Genomic DNA, 22,866 nt, shown 5'->3' with positions numbered 1-22,866 from the left:
GGCGGAGGTGAGGACCCAAATGCAGGCAGTCAAGGCAGGAGGCAGAACTGTGCTGGTGACAAGGTTTATTTCTCGAAACACAGGACAGGGAACCACACACGACAGGGGAATGAACCACATGTAAGGATCTGACAGGAGCAAACTGAAAACCATGGGGTATATATGCACAGGAGGAGTAACAAGGAACAGGTGAAGTGAATGAGTAATTAGACCAGGTGAACTAATGAACCAGAAACAGGAACCACAGGAACACAAGGGAAAACAACTAAACATAACCAGAAACCCAAAAACATAAACATAAAGTCCATAACCGTGACACTATCTTGAAGTAAACAGGTTGCATTTGGCCTCTAACTACTATTTAGAGAGAAAATTTAAGAAAAAAGTATGACTGCAGTGAACATATAAATGGAAATCATGCCACTCCTGCTACAACTAAAGTTATAGCTACTAGTAGCCAGGTTGAGCTAGCCATGACAAGCTTAAAGGGATATGCAAAATAGCCTATTTATGAGCAATTAGTTTCTAAACTGCATTAGATGGCGGCCAGAGAGCTCTCAGTTTGGAAAGTCAGATTTCTGATGGACAAGCTATAGCTTAAAGCTAGTCAGAACAGAGCCACCAGAACAGTTTACTGTTTTCTCTTATCTCAAACATTTCATAGCATTTTTAAGTAAAAGCTATATTGTTGATTTTTATACCATGTTATTTCTGCATCAGACAGTGGCAAGAAATAGATCCCTGTAAAGTAGTCCAAGATGCAACGCTGCATGGTGGTGTAATGGTTAGCACAATTGGTTCACAAGAGGAAGGTCCCGCACCCAAATCTTGGTTGGGACTTTTTTGTATGGAGTTTTCATGTATGTGTTTTTTCTGGCTTCTTCCCATAAATTTGGGAATGTAAATTAACCGCAGGGGTGGCTGCTTGTTAGTTTGTCTCTGCGTTGGCCCTGTCAAGGTCTAGAGACCTGTTCATGATGAACCCTTCCTCTTGTTTAGCATCAGCCAGATTAGGCTGCAGCCTCATATCTGAAAAGGCTATTAAAGGTCCCATATTATGCAAAATTCACTTTTTAATGGTTTTGGAACAGTCATACTGGTCCCCCCGCATGTGTAGGAGACCCGTAAGTGTGAAACTCTTTCAGGCGCTCTCTCTCCCCCCTGCTCCACCTCTAGGGAAGTAAGCGCTGAATTGAGCGAGTTTGAAAGCCTGTACGTTAAGACGTCATAAGGGACAATAACCACTCCCCACAGAGCGATGGACCCGCTTACCGGCTCTCAAAGCCCGCCCTCTAAAAATCACCTAGCTCCCAGTGTTTTTCCCTCTTCGGCAACCCTCGTTAGCGGACATGGCTAAGCGACAGAAGCACTGTTCTGTTTGTGGCTGCATAAATGAACACGAAAACGTTTTTTTACTTCCATCCACTGAACCCACGAGGACTGAGTGGATTAATTTTATTTTTGGAGGAAATGTACCCGGAAAACTTCCAAAGGTTTTGCATGTCTGTGGCCAGCATTTAAAAGAGGACTGTTTCCACAACATGGGGGCATGGAAAGCAGGCTTCGCCAACCGTTTGAAGCTGAAGCCAGGTTCAATACCAACTGTCCGTGACACAGCTGGAGAGGTAAGAGCTGGCAGTTATTTTATCGTTTCGGCCTTATTAGTCTGATAGCTTGAAAATATATTAGCACTGTTGTAAATGTAGCCAAGTCACTGTTTCTACTGTTTGTATCCGGTGCCATTGTGCATCAGATTGATGAGCGTAGCTAGCTGTGTTCTCCGTGCGTCGCGGTTTGGGTCGGTAATGGGGGCTTCAGGAATGGGTTCCGGTGTTCCGGCGTTTGTTTATCCTTCACTACGCTGTAATCAGCGTCTAGTTACCGCTAAGGCCTAACCTGTCAATCACCTCATGACGGGCGATGCGATGGGCGGAGCCAACAGCTGAGCTGCTCCACCAGGGTTCCGCCCACCATAAACGGCACATTTCTGAAGCTGCTAAAAAGAGGGAGGTGAAGAGAAGCCGCTGCACTCAAACTGAGGGTCGATTTGTCCATACCATGGCGGAAATATTTCATTTAGATATTAATGAATGGTCTCAGATTGGGAATAAAGTGTATAATATGGGACCTTTAAGGCTAAATGGATGAAAATTTGACAGACAAATATCATTGTAATCCGCTTGCTATCTCATTTAACTAAGGAGGCATTAGCTATATCTAATTATGAGTAGACAGCCCCAATGTTTTTTTTATATCCACTTCATCTTCACAGTGTCTGTAATCGCTGAGTTACAGGACAAATCAGCAACATGCTTGTTGAATTTTACTGACAGTAGCTATCTTAACTAACAAGGCGCTAATGGTTAAAATGTTAGAGCTAACCCAGCTATTGGTAATCCAATACAATCCACTTTATTTATAAGGCACATTTTAAAAACAAAGAAAAGTCCCCAAAGTGCTTAACAATAAGCAACAATATTGATTTAAAATAAATAAATAAATAGATCATATATATATATATATATATATATATATATATATATATATATATATATATATATATTTAGTAAGCAGAAAATGATATCTAGCTAAATAAACTATTCCACCTTCATAATGCCACAGGCTTAAACGCGGTGATTAAAGTATCGTCTTACTCGATCTCTGACGTTCTAATTTGGTTCCCCTTCTTCATATATTGGCTTGTTAATGGATAATGTTGCATTTCTAAATGTTTATGAAACTTTTCTCTCAAGTAAATTGAACCCAGTTATCTAATTGTATGAAAGTTTACATCTAACCAGCTCCACCCCTAAAAGAACATGTGCTTGTGCCTGACAGAAAAAAAAGAAAAAAGAAAAACAGCAGTGGTATCTCATTCTGCAGCACTTTAATCTGATCAAAAAGATATTGCATCCCTCCACTACTCTATGATTAATGCAGTCATATGACGTTGGCTTGTGCTATCTGACAATAATTTAGAGGCCAAACGTTAGCTATCTCCTAACTTCATGATCTGCTCAGCTATCAGCTGATAGCAAAGTACTCAGTGACCTATCCATGTCTATCAGCAGAAGAAAATAATACATTATGGTGAGCTCTTTATTGTGAAGTTACTGCAGTCAGGCCAATTACAGGAAATTAGTGCTTGGAGCTGTCTGGTCTAAGCCATAAAATGCTGTCTCAGCTGACTTCTTATTAAACAAACTATCTTTTTTTTTAAAATGTGTTGCAGATTTTCATCTTAGAAAATAGCTGATAATTCTCAGGCTCATTAATTAATATGTACTTTATTATGCACCCAATAGTAAAGATGCAAAACATTTTTTTGTATCTCAATAATGGGCCCTTAGGCCCAGTGTGGAGATGCCTATTTTTTATCCTCTCAGCTACATCTTACTCCCTAATGTTCCTTTCACCTATATCTAAGACAAGGAGCGCTGTAGAAATGGCTGCTCCGTCAGTGTATGCCTGTTCTGTTTGTGTCATCATATGTTGTTTTGTCTAGTCTTGGATGGGTTGTACTGAAAACATGAATTTCCCTGCAAAGGGATTAATAAAGTATTTTTCATTTCATTTCATTTCATTCATGACCACCACTGCAGGCAACCTCATATCCAACAGTGCTTGGTTTCCTACTGCCCTAAATGTGCTTGTCTCTATACAGTATATATCACTTTATTATATATCTGCAGGAGTTAATGTAACAATGATTATTTCTCTTCAATTTCTGCATGCGTCAGGTGTAAGTGTGTGTGTATGTGTGTGTGAGACAAAGGGTGGAGATGTCTCATCTCATCTGCTCCGGTTACTGTAATAACTTCCTTGTAAGTCAGTAATTTTACAAGCCCACTTTAAAACAATTCAGACTGAACTCTGTCCTCTGTGCCTTCAATACTAGAACATGAAAGTTTCATCCCAGTTAAAGTTTACTCACCACCTCTGAGTCACCTATAAGACTGCGTTGGTCTAAGCTAAGAAAACTAGCTTACTTTTTCTGAGCTTTCTTTGTGATTTAAACAGTAAATTTATTTTTATTAGGACTGTCAAAAATAATGCATGAATTAATTCATGTAATTAATTGCTTCAAAATTTTTAACACAATTAGTGAATGTGGCATGACAAGCCCCATATATGTGTCATTTCTCTGTCATGATGGCGTGATGGACGGTGGTGAAGATAAGCCGGGTGGCTTATGGATGGACTTGAGAATAAACACAGCGTTAGCGGAGCAACCCACGGACATCATTGGAAAATGAGAGGGTTCCACACCTGCACTTGATCAGAATTTCTCATGTTTGTTTATGGTTCAGCTGAGAAGGAGGAAACTAGCAGTTCATGGTTCACACCGTCACATATTTACCCCAAAGTGTTGTTTTTGGCAGGACTCTTCTCTAACACAGTAGCTGCTGGTGGTAGATGGGGTTTATACTTCAGCTACGCAGGGGCGGCTCTAGAAAAGTTCTGATGGGGGGCCAGGCAGAAGCATTTACCAGGAAAAAAGTGAAGAAAAACTTGTAAAACAAATTATTTAGTTTACCAACATGTGTTTACTTTGGGTGCTGCTGCACAAACACCAAACACTTAAATGATAAAAGGAAAAATGTGTTTTTATTTAGATTATTAGTTTTATCATTGTTTCTTCAGTCGTCACGTCTGCTGGTTTTATGACAGATACCACAGAGACAGTTGTTGAGAAAATGATATATGAATTATGATCTAGAACATGGGGGAGATGATCTAGAACAACATATAGAAGTACATTACATGCTGCATTTACTGACCGTTGGACGTCTGACTTTTACCCAAGGGAAGGTCAGTTAACAGCAAATATTTGTAGTATTGGTTCGTTCTGTTGATACAACACAGTAAAAATGGGACAATTTCAGGCATAATGGTGATAATTTTTAAATTATTTGAAATTTAATTTAATTTTGAAAGCTGTAATTTTTCTGATTAAAATTTTTTATAATTTGACAGCCCAAATTTTTGTACATAGCTTGACATTTAGCAACAAGTTGCTAAATATTGTGATAAAGAAAAACCTACATTAGCTTAGCTTATCTAGCCTAGCTTAACATGAGTGACCATGTGTTTGTGAGTTCTGACCGGAATAGGCCGACACAATCGCAGGTAGTAATCTAAAGAAGGTTTAATACCATAGGTCAGTTGGATGAATGCAGGAGCATGAACCAAGACTAGACAATGAACAGAGTGAACTGATGGTATAAATAGGGATGTGGACAGGTGTTGGTTATTAGGCAGATTGGTGAGCACAGGTGGTATTCAGCTTGGCAGAGTCAGATGGGTTATGGGTATTGTAGTTCATTCCAGGGATCAGTATTCAGGAGAGGAGGAGTGTGCTGGTGGAGGAGGTGCAGGCCTGACAGTGTTTAAAAAGTTAAGAGAAATATATACAGTATTCATCCAGTTTTTGAAGTGATATTAGGACTTATGTGCAGCATTTATCTACAGGTAAAATGATATTGTATGCTTTTTAGCTTGTATCATTGCTAACTGTTTTTAGTAAAAACCTTATTAAGATTTGCTTTCAAACCTCCAGGAAGCTTCATAGTTCCAATAAATATTTGAGAAAGTTATTTGTTGTGATCACACCAGAGGAACTGTGGCTGTAGCTCATTAAACAGCTTTCATTGGACTTTTATTAGCTCCTACTTCTAAGCTGCAGCTTTCCACTACAGTTCTTTCATTTTAAAATTGTAAATTTGTCTGATCTTTGACATAAAGACAACAGCTGTGGTACAATTTACATTACTCTTAAATGTAAAATGACCCCTTAGAGCAAAATGAGGATGGAGCTACTGTTTGGGTACATGACCACTCTATGTAGCTGCCATGTAGTTAACACAGTATAACATACTCAACAAAGGCAACATAGCCACATTTATCCTTAGTGTAGCTTCATCTAACAACACAGTTGGTACAAACAACTTGTAAGCAGTGGCATTTTTATCAGTTGAAGACAGATAACAATGGACATTTTCCACAATGCTGTTAAAATAAGTCTTGTTAATCTGTCATTGTTGGCTTTCAGTGTGAGTGTCAGGAGGAAATAAAATGAATATTGCTCTGATGGGAATATTCAGTGTTTAGATTGTTAAAGTCAAGGCTTTGACATTATTTATAGTAAAGTAGCTTTTTAGACTAATTAGAGACTATCTATCTATCTATCTATCTATCTATCTATCTATCTATCTATCTATCTATCTATCTATCTATCTATCTATCTATCTGCCTGTCTGTCTGTCTGTCTGTCTGTCTGTCATTTTTTTAATTTATTCTTTCATTCATGTTGAAGTGCACATGTATTACAGAACAGATCCTTGTCTTGTTTTACATAGTTTGAACTGTAGGTGGCGGTGTAGTCAATGATGTTCATCACTATGTCTCAGGCATGGATTTCCTGCTCTGGCTGTATGTGTGTGTGTGTGTGTGTGTGTGTGTGTGAGTGTGTGTGTTACAATAAGCGAGCATTGCCTGTTAATCATTCATCCTGTTTTGAAGCAAACAGTCAGAGTCAGCATATAAACCTGAGGACATGAGTAGTACAACCATTCAAAGACACCTGTGACATTTGAACAGGAAGTGTATAGCAACACTACAGGAAGTGAGAGGGATCAAAGATGACAGAGGAAAAAAATTGCAAGATATCCATAAAGTGAATGGAAAAGGACAGGCTAGGCTGGGTCAAAGGTGTAGATTATTTCTACAGAACTAAGCACATTTGTACATATGCAGCAGATAGGACCTAGTTCCCTAACGTCTGATCTTCCTGGTGATTTTTATGCTTTGTAAAATGTTATTTTGAGACATTAAAGAAACTCAGGAACGCTGTCAGCAAATGGAAAGTTTAACTATTGCAGTTTTATTTAAGTAAATAAACCATATAAGTAAGTATATTAATCTCTGGAAAAAATTCTTTTTTTTTCCCCTAACTGAACAAAAATCAATGGAAGGTTTCCTACGGCTGCTGTAGCTTTTTATTTTATTATCATTATTGGATTATTTAAATTGTTATTGCATTTATTGTGTCTGTTAATTGATATTTATAATTTTCTTAAAGTCTCTCCAATTCTATGAAAATATAAGTCACTTGAGACAAATCATGAATATTCAAATTAAGTACAAACAACAAATTTAAAGCCACTTAAAGGAATCACATTTTAACCTAAAACTTAAAATTACTAAACCTTTTTTTGACATTAGCAAACGTTCCACCTGTGTCTTGTTCTAGTGTGTGTGTTAAGTATGTTGGGGTTGGTGTGATATAAATGTCACTACTTCTGAATTTTAAAAATATAAATAGCTTTGCGCTTACTTGCCACTTTATTAGATAAATTAGCTGTACCAGTTTGGATTTTCTTTTCCCTTCAGAACCATCTTAATTCTTGGTGGCATAGATTAAAAAAGGTGGTGGAAACCTTCCTCAGAGGTTTTCTCCATATTGACATGAAGCATCACACAGTTGCTGCAGGTTTGTCGGCTGCATCCATGATGAGAATCTCCCGTTCCACCACATCCCAAAGCTGCTTTACTGGACTGAGATCTGGTGGCTGTGGAGGCCGTTGGAGTCCAGTGAACTCATCGTCATGTTCTAGAAAGCAGGTGGAGATGATCTGAGCTTTGTGACATGGTGCATTATCCTGCTGAAAGTAGCATCAGAAGATGGTATGCTGTAGTCATACATAGATGGACATGCTCAGCAACAATACTCAGGTAGGCTGTGGTGGCTAAACAATGCCAGATTGGTACTAAATAATCCCCACACATTACACCACCAGTAGCCTGAAGCACTGATACAACACAAAATGGTCACATGATTTCATGTTGTTTCGACCAAATTCTGATCATCTAAATTTTGTAGCTGAAATGGGGACTCATTAGACCAGTTTCTTGTTGTCCAGTTTTGGTGAGTCTGTGTGAATTGTGGCCTAAATTACCTGTTAGCAGACAGAACCAGTACCTGGTGGTCTTCTGCTTCAACACTGGACGTGTTCTGTGTTCAGAGATGGTATTCTGCATACTTTGGTTGGAACCAGTGGTTTCTGTTGCTTTTCTGTCATCTCCAACCAGTCTGCCCATTTTCAATTCAGTTCAATTTAATTCAATTCAGTTCAATTTAATTCAATTCAGTTCAATTCAATTCAATTCAATTCAGTTCAGTTCAGTTCAATTCAATTCAATTCAGTTCACTTCTATTTAATTCAATTCAATTCAATTCAGTTCAGTACAGTTCAATTCAGTTCAGTTCAGTTCAGTTCAGTTCAATTTAATTCAATTCAATTCAATACAGTTCACTTCTATTTAATTCAATTCAATTCAATTCAATTCAGTTCAGTTCAATTCAGTTCAATTCAATTCAGTTCAGTTCAGTTCAATTCAGTTCAGTTCAGTTCAGTTCAGTTCAATTCAATTCAATTCATTCAATTTAATTCAATTCAATTCAGTTCAATACAGTTCGCTTCTATTTAATTCAATTCAATTCAATTCAGTTCAGTTCAGTTCAGTTCAATTCAGTTCAATTCAGTTCACTTCAATTTAATTTAATTCAATTCAGTTCAGTTCAATTCAGTTCAGTTCAGTTCAGTTCAATTCAATTCAATTCATTCAATTTAATTCAATTCAATTCAGTTCAATTCAGTTCACTTCTATTTAATTCAATTCAATTCAGTTCAGTTCAGTTCAGTTCAATTCAGTTCAATTCAGTTCAATTCAATTCAATTCATTCAATTTAATTCAATTCAATTCAGTTCAGTACAGTTCAATTCAGTTCAGTTCAGTTCAGTTCAGTTCAATTTAATTCAATTCAATTCAATACAGTTCACTTCTATTTAATTCAATTCAATTCAATTCAATTCAGTTCAGTTCAATTCAGTTCAATTCAATTCAGTTCAGTTCAGTTCAGTTCAGTTCAATTCAATTCAATTCAATTCATTCAATTTAATTCAATTCAATTCAGTTCAATACAGTTCGCTTCTATTTAATTCAATTCAATTCAATTCAGTTCAGTTCAGTTCAATTTCAGTTCAATTCAGTTCACTTCAATTTAATTCAATTCAATTCAGTTCAGTTCAATTCAGTTCAGTTCAGTTCAGTTCAATTCAATTCAATTCATTCAATTTAATTCAATTCAATTCAGTTCAATTCAGTTCACTTCTATTTAATTCAATTCAATTCAGTTAAGTTCAGTTCAGTTCAATTCAGTTCAATTCAGTTCAATTCAATTCAATTCATTCAATTTAATTCAATTCAATTCAGTTCAGTACAGTTCAATTCAGTTCAGTTCAGTTCAATTCAATTCAATTCAATTCATTCAATTTAATTCAATTCAATTCAATTCAATTCAATACAGTTCACTTCTATTTAATTCAATTCAATTCAGTTCAGTTCAATTCAGTTCAATTCAGTTCAATTCAATTCAATTCAGTTCAGTTCAGTTCAGTTCAGTTCAATTCAATTAATTCAATTCAGTTCAATTCAGTTCAATTCAGTTCACTTCAATTCAATTCAATTCAATTCAGTTCAGTTTAATTCAGTTCAGTTCAGTTCAATTCAATTCAATTCAATTCAATTCAATTCAATTCATTCAATTTAATTCAATTCAGTTCAGTTCAATTCAGTTCACTTCTATTTAATTCAATTCAATTCAGTTCAGTTCAGTTCAGTTCAATTCAGTTCAATTCAGTTCAATTCAATTCAATTCATTCAATTTAATTCAATTCAATTCAGTTCAGTACAGTTCAATTCAGTTCAGTTCAGTTCAATTCAATTCAATTCATTCAATTTAATTCAATTCAATTCAATTCAATTCAATACAGTTCACTTCTATTTAATTCAATTCAATTCAATTCAGTTCAGTTCAATTCAATTCAGTTCAGTTCAGTTCAATTCAGTTCAGTTCAGTTCAGTTCAATTCAATTAATTCAATTCAGTTCAATTCAGTTCAATTCAGTTCACTTCAATTCAATTCAATTCAATTCAATTCAATTCAGTTCAGTTCAATTCAGTTCAGTTCAGTTCAAATCAATTCAATTCATTCAATTTAATTCAATTCAATTCAATTCAATACAGTTCACTTCTATTTAATTCAATACAATTCAATTCAGTTCAGTTCAGTTCAATTCAGTTCAATTCAGTTCACTTCAATTTAATTCAATTCAATTCAATTCAGTTCAGTTCAGTTCAGTTCAATTCAATTCAATTCAATTCAATTTAATTTAATTCAATTCAATTCAGTTCAATTCAGTTCACTTCTATTTAATTCAATTCAGTTCAGTTCAGTTCAATTCAGTTCAGTTCAGTTCAATTCAATTCAATTCATTCAATTTAATTCAACTCAATTCAATTCAATATAGTTCAATTCAGTTCAATTGAATTCATTTCCATTCAATTCAGTTCAATTCCATTCAATTCAATTCAGTTCACTTCAATTTAATTCAGTTCAGTTCAATTCAGTTCAGTTCAATTCAATTCAATTCAATTAATTCAATTCAGTTCAATTCAGTTCACTTCAATTTAATTCAGTTCAGTTCAATTTAGTTCAGTTCAGTTCAATTCAATTCAATTAATATAATTCAGTTCAATTCAGTTCAATTCAATTCAATTCAATTCAATTCAATTCAATTCAATTCAATTCAATTTAGTTCAATTCAATTCAATTCAAATAAAAAAATTTATTTGTCCCCAGGGACTAAACAAATAACAGTTGTAGCATTAGAAGTCCAGTAGAAGAGGAGGTGCAAAGTTTTAGTGGCAGGATACATAACACACACACACACACACACGCACACACACATATATATATATATATAACAACTTTAGCCTGATTTTCATTGCTTTTGTTTAGTCGTTACTCCATGTATTACTGTTCTATATACTCAGAGTTGTGTTTTTTTGAAGTACCTCCCATCCGCAGCATCTTCGACATCATTATCTCGTCTTCCTGTCTATCCTCAGTGGATAGACGGGGTCATTAAATCTGAACTCTGTCAGTATTGACCTGACAGGTCATTGGGTCAAAGTTTCTTCCATTTTAGCTGCTGGTGTTATGTGCTGCAATGTTGAAGTGTTGACTGATGTGTTCCAGGCGTGTGCACAAACATGCAAACGCATACACACAACTAACCACAGCTACACTGCATGGCTGTTGGAAAAAGTAGGAATAACAAGCTAGAATTTCCTTGCAAGATTTGTTCAGTTTTGTATTATCATAGTAGCAGCCTAACTTAAGTTGTTGAAGTTAGCAGAGCAAAAGAAAAGCTTCTTTTTATGCTCAACACTAGGCTTAAGAGGTCAGACACTATTCAGTATGGTTCTACAAAGCACAAGAAACCAACCAGTATCAACAACAGGGCAGGCTGTCAAACCAAAAGCACAGCTGCCACTGAATGAAGGGATGTTGCGCCCTTATATCTGTGGAAGGAGGCCTCAGCAGTACTATTTTGGATTGATCCAATACTAACTACGATGCCAATACTTTTTGCTTGAAATTTTCACAATCATTTAAAGATTTTGCCTTTAATTATTAATCACAACTATGAGAAACTGAATGGCAGAACTGAGAAATTAAAATTTAAGCTTTTTTGTTTGTAAACTAAATTAATAACACAAACTATGTAACAAGATAATAACATAACTAAACTAGCTAAACAAAAACACAATCTACTGTTGGTTGGCTCTCATTTACATTCTTTGGCTTTTTGCCCCCAAAGCCCTCTGCAAGAAAAATATTGATCTCATCACAGTGGCATCAAATGATACTGATGCTAGCCTTGGTATAGATACTATCAATATTTGGATCGATCCACCCATGCCTAACAGAAATTACGAAGAGGTTCTTCAGCAATGGTAAAATAATGTTTGGTTTAGCTTGTTTTATTGATACATTGCAGCAGACGTCACAGACGCGTTCCCCTGCTTTCGAATGCTTGCCGCCGCCATATTGAGTACCTGCGCTGAGTACCTGAACCACACAGGTAGTCAGAGATGCCGTCAAAATGCTGTGCAGTTGGGTGTGACAAAAAGAAAGGAGACAGAGATATAGCTTTTTATCGATTACCAAAGGAAGAAGAACGTCGTCAGAGATGGCTTTCAGCGATCAGGAGGGTTAACTGGACGCTGACTGCAAGTAGCCTTCTGTGCAGTGTACATTTCATATCAGGTGAGTTTCAATGCTAGCTAGGAGAGCTAGCTTTAGCTAGCGGGGTTTGATGAACAAACTTTTTAGAGAAGTAAGTGATTAGATTAAATCCGATTAGACCCTTTGTGCAACAAATGCATTTGATTAGCATTTCATATGAAGATCTTTCAACAGAGATAGCAGTTGTTAGCTTAGCTTACATATCGGTCTACAGCAACAAAAGTTAGCTTACACCACAACAAGCTAAGCTGCCAAAAGACGCTCCTCTGCAGTCTGTGCTGTCTTAATAATAACTGACGATCCGTAAAACAGCAGCGGATATTTTAATCGTTTCCCTATTGTTTTATTTATGGCCACTTCTGTGCACTAGCAGCATTTACAGTTTTCAGTTTCTGTTAACTTCGGGTGGAAGGTCAATGTTGATAGTTTATTGTGCTTAGATCAACTTAAGATATTTCATTCATCTGGTTACTTGGTTGTAGCTGCCTGGAAAACAGGTCGAGTAATATTAACTGAAACCTCTGTCTCATCAGGAGCAAAAAGCCAGAACCCACTAAGCCCAGACTATGTGCCAACAATATGTCCTCATCTAAGTTCTCCCAACAAGCAGAAGAGGATTTACCAAATGGCAAGGTTTGAACGAACTCAGGCCCTGAAAAGAAAAAGAGCAGTGAGCAGAGCTCACAGAGGAGGGACAGGAAAAGCAGGAGAGGACAGACAGGAGGAGGACAGACAGGAGGAGGACAACAGCGACCAGGAGGACCGAGGAGAGGACAGACAGGAGGAGGACAACAGCGACCAGGAGGACCGAGGAGAGGACAGACAGGAGGAGGACAACAGCGACCAGGAGGACCGAGGATAGGACAGACAGGAGGAGGACAACAGCGACCAGGAGGACCGAGGAGAGGACAGACAGGAGCAGGACAACAGCGACCAGGAGGACCGAGGAGAGGACAGACAGGAGGAGGACAACAGTGACCAGGAGGACCGAGGAGAGGACAGACAGGGAGGAGGCTGAATTAGAAATAGATGGTTCCTGTAGTAATGCAGCTTGTCAACTCACAATTAAAGATTAAATGAGGAATGTATGAGATTAAACACTGAAATCAGTAAGCTTAAAGGTCAATTAAATTTATTATCTTTCAATAAAGAAAGTATCCAAGACAAAGATGAGAAAGTCCATGAGTTAACCGGTCTGCCTTCTTATTGTAAATTGATTGTTGTATTCTCTTTTATATCATCTTTCCTTAAAGTTAAGTCATGTCTATCACCTTTTCAGCAGCTGTTACTAACATTAATGCGTTTGATATTTATATTTATACCCACATCACTTTGTTATTCAGCCCCAGATGGACTCAGTCCACTAGACAAAATGGTGAAAGTGTGTTTTCTGTAATCTTTGCCCTCCTGTTGTTCCACCAGAGTGACATGCAGAATGAATCATCCCATGAATGAATTTTGTTTAACAATATGCTTGTTTCATTATTACAATATTTTAACATTTTTAAGGTTTTACCACAGAAGAGAAACAGAAGAGAAACATGAAGCCGTTTGTCAATTGTGATTTTAATACCATGACATGGTAGATTCCTAAAGTTAACAACTAATCAGAATTTTCCACTTGATTTTTTTTTTGTTGTTGTTGACATAAGTAAGATTATGTGTTATGTGTATGATTATTACGTGTGACTGAATGCATTTAATCATAAATGGTTCTTTAGTTTCTGTCGCCTATTTTCATGACCATACCAAACAACATCCTCTTAATGTTCTAATTTCCAGCAAGAAACAAAGTAAGACTTAACATATTAAAATGATCTACTTTAAACTTTAGTCTAGCTAGATGTTTCACATCAATGTTTATCTTACTTTATTACTTTATTAAAATTTCACATCTCATTCTGCTGCGTTTTGTTCAGGTAGTCATCCAGTGGATTTATGATATGTTATGGAGTAGTGTTTATAGGAAATATGGGGATCTCACTGCCAGTATAAATAATATAATGATTTATTCATCACCTGCTAAACTGGCCTATAAATTTTCATTACCCTTCCCACATTTAGTCCACTGACTTAAACCCAGAGTTAAAAGAAAGCTCACATTAGATTTATTTTTAGAAGTTCTGGTCCAAAGTAGCTCTAATTGGTGAGTGAATTTCAGACCTGCCAGCACTATCTGCCAGTTGGAATCTACTTTTCCCCCCTAATTATACAAGATGTTAATGTGTTATATAAAGCATTTCTATTTTATTATTATTATTATTATTATTATTATTTATATATTTATTTATTTTTGCATTTTTTTAAAAAAAATATCCCATTTCACTTCTACTTATTAATACGGATCTAGAAGTTTTTTTTTTTTTTTTTTTTTTTTTTACAAATTATGCATCTTTTGTCCTGTTTCTTTAAATTTCTTAGGACCATAACAATCATGATCACCAGATCTAAGGTCACAGAAATGTTTAGTTCCTACTCAGACTGTAAAATCCAGGTCAGATCTGAGCTTTTAAAGCAAACATAAACATCCTGATAGCAGATTAACAGTAGTTTGAGTAGATTTATACTCTTTCTAATGAAACGTCTTGTTTCCTTGTCTTTTTCTTCACTCAGCTTCACACTCCTCTGTCCTTTTTATAGAGCTTTTATCCTGTTGTTTTAATCCTCCTCCCACTCCCTCCCTCCCTCCCTCCTTCCCTCCCTACTTCGTTTTATTCCTCTCTTTCTTCCGTGTTTCCCTCCTAACCTTTCTTCATATTTCCTCACCCCTGACTCCATCACTTTTACCTCACTTCCATCTTTATCCTCCTCATTCTCTTCCCTCTTACCTCCCACTCTTCCTTTATTAACTTTTTTCTACCTCTTCTTCTCTCTTTCCTCTACCCCGCTGCCTCCCTGTTTTATTTCTACCTCAGTCTAGTTTTCCCTTCCTCCCTCTCCTCTTCTCTCTTTTGTGTTTATGTTGTCAGCTCCTGGAAATCAAGTCAGCTGCGCTCCTCCTCCTCCTCCCCCTCCTCCTCCTGTCTTAATCTAACACACTTCTCAGCCCTCCCCAGTGCTCCCTCTTCCTCTCCACTCGTTCTAATTCAGCTCAGAGCTGACATGTGTTTGTTTGTCTGACCACATTTCGAATAGGAGAGGTTCAGAAATCTGCAGGACCAAGTTATTTGGGATTTTAATTGAGGACAAAGTGAAGCCCTGATAAAGGTACAGACTGTGTGAGTATGTGAGTCTGAGTGTGCGTCATGTGCACTTCGGCATCTCAGATCTTTCCTCTGCTGTGACTGTCATCAACAATGTTTTTAACACAGGTTGTCTGCATGACAGATTCAGCTCTGTGGGTTTCTTTTTTTTCTTTTAATTTAACTTTTGATGCTAAATCTTTCATTTAAAGGGAAGTTTTGTGATAGAAAACGTGTCACTCAGACTGTAAACAACTCTTCAGAACAGTTGGCTCCAAACTGCTTCATCGTCTCTCTTGTAATTTGGAATAACAGCAGATCTCATTTCAGAGTTTACAAAAAATGGGCCAGTAGCTCACCTTGTAAACATCATTAATGTTTTTTTATTTTAGGCTGGTAAACAAGGTTTCCTAAGTCATTCCCCCAACACAAGACAAAAGAAGAATATGTATATAAATAATCTTACAATCTTCATAAGCATGTGCACATTAAAAAAAGAGATGAGGTGAAAGAGGATGAAGATAGATTGATAGATCTATAGATGTATTTTGTTGTAGTACAACTTCAGTGCTTGCATGAATCTGTAAATGTAATTGTTTTCTTGTACTTGAAATCTCATTATTTTCTATAAAAAGTCCAAATGAATGTACTTTTAATGTCATCTTAAATAGTCAGCTTAACTGAATTCAAGGTAGCAGAGTGTGAACACATAAAAACCCATGTTTCATCACCTAAATGTCAAATAATTAAAAACGTTACCACTTCTCAGTAATTTTATTGTTTCTAACTGAGCAAGTAGATTTAATCTAATAAAAATCTAAAACAGGGTTCAAACTCCAGTCCTTTCGAGCCACTATCTGGTTTTAGGTGTGTCCCGACTGTTGGATCCGACAGCTTGTTTTCAAGTTCTACACAATGACCCATTAATCTGATTCAGTTGTGTTAAAGCAGGGCAACATCTAAAACCTGCAAAACCAAAACTGGTTAAGTCTGCATTAAAAAACAAGCCTAAAAACTATGCATATGTACGACAACTCTAAGGTATTAGTTTATACTTTTACACCTTTCTGAGAAATATGGTAAGGTTTCTATATTAATGAATTATTCAAAGTTTAAATGAATGAAGTTGAATGCTTTCACTGTAATTGTAAATGCAGAAACATAAACCTCTTCACAAAGGTTGTGCAGAATAAATTTCATTTTGGTTAAAAAACACAGTTATTCATAATTATAGTGACAACTTGAGTTAAGACTGTGTTTATGTAACAGCATAAATGTCCACAGAAATAACTGAACTCTGTGTGTGTGTGTGTGTGTGTGTGTGTGTGTGTGTGTGTGTGTGTGTGTGTGTGTGTGTGTGTGAGCAATAATGTGCCAAGTTAGTCATGACTGACACAGGAGATCTGCTGTGATAAATGGGACGTAATTTTTGTGGCTCAGCCAAAGATCTCTCAGTGCTGTCTGGTTGTTTACGTATGTGTGTGTGTGTGTGTGTGTGTGTGTGTGTGTGTGTGTGTGTGTGTGTGTGTGTGTGTGTGTGTGTGAGTGAATGACGGAGTACCTTTGCATACTGATGTGTGTGAGGCTCAGTTGCTTTGTGTTTCTGAGGACATCTTAATGAGACCAACCGCTGTTTCTTATTAATTCTAAGAAACAACGCGGAGCAGAATAATGTGAATGTAATGTTCCTTCATTAGGATCAATGCAACACATCATTTACATGCTCATTACGGGAACTGATTGAATAGAGGAAGACAAATAAAAGCAGAGGTTGTACTAAAGAGAAATAAGAAACACTTGTTGGACAAGTTGAAATCTTCTTGACGTCACTTTTCCTCATTGTTTGGTGTTTGTGGTTGAAATCATGGACGTCTTTGAAATAAAGGATCCCTGAGAAATGACACGAACAGAATATTCTCCCCACTGGAGGATAAAGAGACACAAAACCAGTTTTTCATCACTCTACCTCCCTTTTTTAGTAATGTTAGACCTTTTGATGATTTTATTTCCATCTATTTTTAGGCCAATTTAGCATTATTGCAGGTTGTTCTGTTATGAAATGAGTTTTTTTATCATTTCACGCGGGTCATTTTTCATTGGTCGTTTTGTGGTTGTGGTTGTTTACACATGTGATTGTCATTCTTCATCATTCTGCCACAACTATCCTTCTTTCCATGGTTCTTTTCTTTATTAAGTATCATTTCATTTCTAGTTGAGGTTGTTTTGTTCTTTCAATGCTGTTTTTGTCTCATATGGATGATTTTAGGATCTTTTTGTGGTGATTTGTGCTTAGCTTTCACCCATTTGTCCCATTTTGGTTTGTTTTTTTTTTTTTTTTTGTCTTCCTTTTCAGACATATGTAGTCCTTCTTTTGTTTGTTTTTTATTAGCAGCACAGCTGAAGTAATAAGTACTCATATGACGTTTATTGCTGCAGGTACAGACTCCATTCACTTTTCTATTAAAGTCTATAAAGTAGAGCAGAAACAGCCTAAGGGAGGTGTGGGAGATACTTACTGCTTTTGTGAATTATTTCTGTTCCAGTATGGAGTGAGCAGAGAAAAAGAGCCTGCGGTATACTTATTGTTGACCACCAAATGATGTAGGAAAGTCATTATGGACAACATGAAAAGGTGAAGTGCTGCATTTTATTAGTAAATCCAGTTAGTTTAGACCAGAGCCAGCTCTAGACTTCAGTGGGCCCTAAGCAGAATAAGTTTTGGGGGCCCTACGCCTTCATGGCATGAACAAAGTTTTTGGGTAGATGTGACACATGGTATATTGTATGTTAACTTATTCAAAACACACTAAGATACTCTATTCTGCATCATTATTGTATATAAAGTGCTATTAATTAGGCCCCTCAAAGCTGTAATAACATGCATCCCTATTTAACATACAGGAGGAAAATACTTAATAAAATACCATATGCACACAACTTAGTTACTGTACAATTAACTTAGTTAAAGAGATACTGGTTAACCTACCACGCAGCAGTAGCACCAGTAACTAAAGCAGATCTGTTTGTGTGGAGCAACAATGAATTTTAAAATATGAACTAAATACATTGGGAATTTTATGTAACTTTTAATGTTAAAGTTAAGTTTTACTAAAATTTAAATTAAAATTATTTATTTATTTTTTAACTGTTAATCCATTAGTCTGGCTTTTTTTTTAAATGGACATATACATAATATTATAATGGCTGATACTACTGTGTAATAAATAAATGATCATTCATTCGACTTTAAAAACTCGTCCTAAATTCCGGACATCGATCAATCATGACATGATGTCCCACACCGGCTCAGTCTCAGGAGATGATGGGGATGAAGAACTGGGACACTGACGCTAGTCTTCGGTGTGTTTCTCTCCAGATGCATGATGCCAGACAGCCCACCGCGCGCCACAGAAAACACGAACACATTTTACAGTTTGTCTTTTAAACATCTCCACTGATGCTGTCCAGCTAAGGACGTGTTTTCGCTTTCGAGGACATGGTAGAGTATCGGGTGCAGAGGGCATTTTAAAAAGGCGAGGGTGTTGTGAGCTGCACCGGTATGTGGTGTCTGTCTCTAAGCAATCGTGAACGCAACACACGCAACACACACACACACAAATTGCATTCAATAAATCAACCAATTAAACCAATCAACCCTAACCAATAAAATGTTGGGAGGAGACATTTAATTGTCAAATAAGGAACAATTCCATATTTTACGGGACAGTTGGCGACCTTACCGCTAGCTTGAGCTACAACTGTTTGCTGGCTGACAGTAGCCAACCAAATGCTAACGCTGTTAGCACCTGCTGCTAAATCAGATCATGTTTTCAAAAAGAGCTGTCACATGTCTAATCTATCTGTCTAATCTTCATCATTACCGGACTAATACCTTACTTTACAGTATAGCTGCAGCCTTCTGAAAACAACCTTCTTCTCTAGGGGACCCCCTAGTGGTGTGGGGCCCTAAGCGGTCACTTATCTGCTTAGTGGCAAAACCGGCTCTGGTTTAGACTTCCAAAAAAGTTCAGATTTAAGATGTTTAAAATTCCCTGTCTACAGTAAGGGAGGAAGGGATCATAACAGGATGTGTTAATGGAGGATGTGTTTTGACCAAAAAATGAAAGAACATAAATTTTTCCTCCAGAGAATTGTTGTAGATGTCATTTTAACAAATAAATAAGCATTCAAACTTAATAATTTTGCTTCTTAAAATCAGGTGTGAAAGATTCAGTGAACAAATTTGTGAATTAATTTGTTTCAAACTAACTGCAACATAATGAAACTGGTATTATTATTTTCCACTTTAACTCTTGAAGTGTTTGGGCTACATGTTCATGCCAATAAAACAGCATTAATTCAGCAGTCCAGAAGAAATAAAGAACCTCATCGCGTCATGCTAATGAGCGCGAATAAGAAGCTGCATTCAGGCTTATTTGCACCGTGAGGCCAGGCAGTGAGGTCAGGATGAAAGGCTGGGGTTAATGAACAAGACAAAGGAACATGATGAGGAACATCCAAGAGAGACAAATACTGTATGCACAACCACATGAGCAGGCGCCAGGCGGAGATCTGGTGGAGGGGAGAAACAACAGGGACTCTACTGAGTAAGATTGTGAAGGGAAGAAAAGAATGAGAAACAGATGTTAGCTATCAGAGTGTGTTTCTTTTACTTTATCACCTCATTGTGCAGCGGGTACAACAGCACAAACCTGATCTTATCAGATCATTTTTATTTCATAACTGGTTGTTTTTCATTGCAAACACAAAAAAGCTGCATTCCAGACATGCAGGTGCTTCTCTGCACGGTGATATTCCTTCTTCCAATGCTTCTATTTGATGTGCAGATTTAAACTGCTTCATTAAACGCGGTATTTACCAAACACTATTAACCCCCATCAGTCTCCAGGATTGAGCATCTCCCTTTGATGTCTTCAGTTTGCAGCTTTTCTTGTTTGTTCTGAGAATATGAGACAAATTCTTCAGTTAACAACTGGAAAACATGAAGAATCAAGAAGTCTTTATAGTTATTATGCAGTCACATACCAAATTTTCTTTCAGTAACTCTCGTCTTAAAGACAATATAAAACCATAAAATTAAATTATATTAAACACACCAATAACGAAAACGGTAAATAAAAAGAAAAAACACAAGGATAAAGACAATAGAAATACAGTAAATTATACAATAAATAAATTAAATTAAAAAGGGGGTGTGCAAATATATGCAGTTGACTATGCAGTGAAAGAAATGATGCAAGTTGCTTCTCAGACAGCCAGAGAATATTCAGGGGGAGGCAGGTGAGTGTGTATTTGTGTGTGTGTTGAAGGGATGGTGATGAGACAGATTTCACAGCTCTGGGAAAGAAACGGTCTCAGTCTTGTCCTAGTTAGTCCTAGTCTAGTCCTAGTCTAGTCCTAGTCTAGTCCTAGTCTTGTCCTAGTTAGTCCTAGTCTAGTCCAATGGTGGGATCAGCAGAAATAAGCTGGCCTTCTTCTGGACTCGGTTAACATAAACTGAGTCCGGATCTCGGATGTCATTCCCAGACAGAGGACGCTCTCTATGTGGCCCTATATCTACTTGCAATGCTTAGAAGTTGTTGTTTAAAATAGTTTTGGGCTATTGTACTCAGGTTTGATCTGACTTCCTCTGTGGTTTATCTGTCTTGTGGCTTGAATTGTCACATTTCCTACTTCCTGGTATTGACAGCAGGTCACAATTGCACACATAATAAAAAGGGAGGAGCGAACGCCTGTTCTCTAATGATGGAGTTTGTGATTGTTTAGCTTTTTAAAATGAGCTGGATTCAGATGTAGAGTTATAGTACAAAAGTTTTCAGTGTTTCCATGGTTTGATATGATGGTGAAATATTTTCACCCCAAAGCGGTAACAACAATGAAGCCAAACGGTATTATTCACACATTATACATATCATGTGATCACAACAGCCTAGTTGGGAAACTGTGAACTCAAGTAACACGACACGATGCTTGTTTGAGCTGAGGATCTGTAAAATTAGAAGTTTGTGACTGGCAGCCTCGTTCCCTCTTGGTTATTAGTCTGGCTGATGGGTTACAGAAGTGACAGGAATAATGCTGGAGCAGAAAGCTGTTAGATCAGGTAACAACTGCACAGTTAACACTGTGACAGCAAGAGGTGATAATAACCAAATCCTAACATGTAGCCTCATAATGTCACAAAAAGGCATGCGCTGGTATGAGACTGACTGTTTAACAAGCTCAAACAAAAATGTCGTGCTTTAGCTGTTGTAATTAAATCTTTAAAATGTGTGATAACACATTGAATTTACTGTGTATTTACATACAAACACTTGACCACCTAAAGAGCTGCTTGATTTTAACATGTAGTCCCCACTTTATATAGATATATAAACCTGATCGTAAGAACAAAATTAAGTGAAAAACAGGATCTACAACTACAATAATAAGTAAAAGAAAAACAAATAAAAGTTCAATTTAAAATATCCCTTGATTTAAAAATTTAAAGATACTCCCAGAATTCAGAGTTTCTTTCCACAACACTAAACTTTCTGTGTTTGACGAGCCATAAAAACCGCTCATATTATTGGCGGGATATGATGGAAAATTTAAGAAGTTTTCAAACTGACTTCTCGAAAATGTGGTACATTGCAAAACTGATATAGCCTGATATGAATATATGAATATGAAACCAAGACGGCCGAAGCTTTCTGTAGCAGGAAAACTCTTTTCATATAAAGCAGGATTCCAACCGGCAACCTACTCTGAGCCACTACCATCCCCACATTATATAAAATGTGTATTAATGCCTCATATGATGTGTTGTAGAGATTTTTGTACTTCTTCGCCGTCTTGGCCAGCTGTTCCTCAAAACTATCCATTCAACCTTGTTGAATGTTTTGCAGGGATTAAAGCAAAAGAACTTAAATAAATAAATCAGTTTGACTAAAAATTTCTTGATTCAGGCCGTGTACTCTGCCTGCCCCCCTAAAAAATTGCCATCTGGATTTAACTAAACAGGTACGAGCCTCCTATATAATAATTACTGCATGAGTGATTATCGTTCAGCTGGCAACAAGTTATTGAACCCCAGCCGATGCAATGAATAGCATATCATTTCTTAAACAGCCATGTTGAAAGACACATGCCATGGTTGTGGAAAAGAGTCTGTTTAAGAAGGGTCAGGTCACTGGCATCAAGCTGAGAAAACATCTAAGCACATCTGAACTATTAAAATTGGGTTAAGAACTGTCCAATGCGGAAAAAAAACTGATAGTAAGAACATTTCTACATGTGAAAGGAGCAAGGCCGAGCTAGCGTGTTACTCTTCTTCTGTTTTAAACAAAAGTGGGAGATCCACACTCGGTCACACACGCATTTCAACAGTTACCGAGGGAATCAACACAGATGACGACAGGAGGTGTTTGACTAACACAGTTACCAGTAAAAAAAATAAATAAATAAAATCATTATTTTAATCGTAAGAGTAAAAAGCAGAGAAAAGTCACACTTACCGAGCAAGCTGTT

General features: G+C 36.8%; 1 protein-coding gene across 5 annotated transcripts in view; it reads left to right on the top strand.

Annotated features, from left to right (window-relative positions):
• arhgap36 (Rho GTPase activating protein 36) overlaps positions 1-22,866 on the top strand; it is a 116,481-nt gene that overhangs the window by 33,833 nt on the left and 59,782 nt on the right. Inside the window, exon 1 of one of the 5 annotated variants that reach the window (XM_041986590.1) lies at positions 15,073-15,375. The exons of 3 other annotated variants lie outside the window; for them this stretch is intronic. The gene's annotated coding sequence lies outside the window, so the exon portion shown is untranslated. Of the gene's footprint in view, positions 1-15,072; positions 15,376-22,866 lie in introns of those variants that run through there. One more of the 5 variants, XM_041986589.1, reaches the window with a different exon arrangement.

The sequence above is a fragment of the Melanotaenia boesemani genome, chromosome 5 (assembly GCF_017639745.1).
Source record: "Melanotaenia boesemani isolate fMelBoe1 chromosome 5, fMelBoe1.pri, whole genome shotgun sequence".
In the NCBI taxonomy this organism is placed as follows: Eukaryota; Metazoa; Chordata; class Actinopteri; order Atheriniformes; family Melanotaeniidae; genus Melanotaenia; species Melanotaenia boesemani.
Note: the sequence above shows the minus strand (reverse complement) of the source record. Positions and strands in the feature narration are given on the sequence as shown.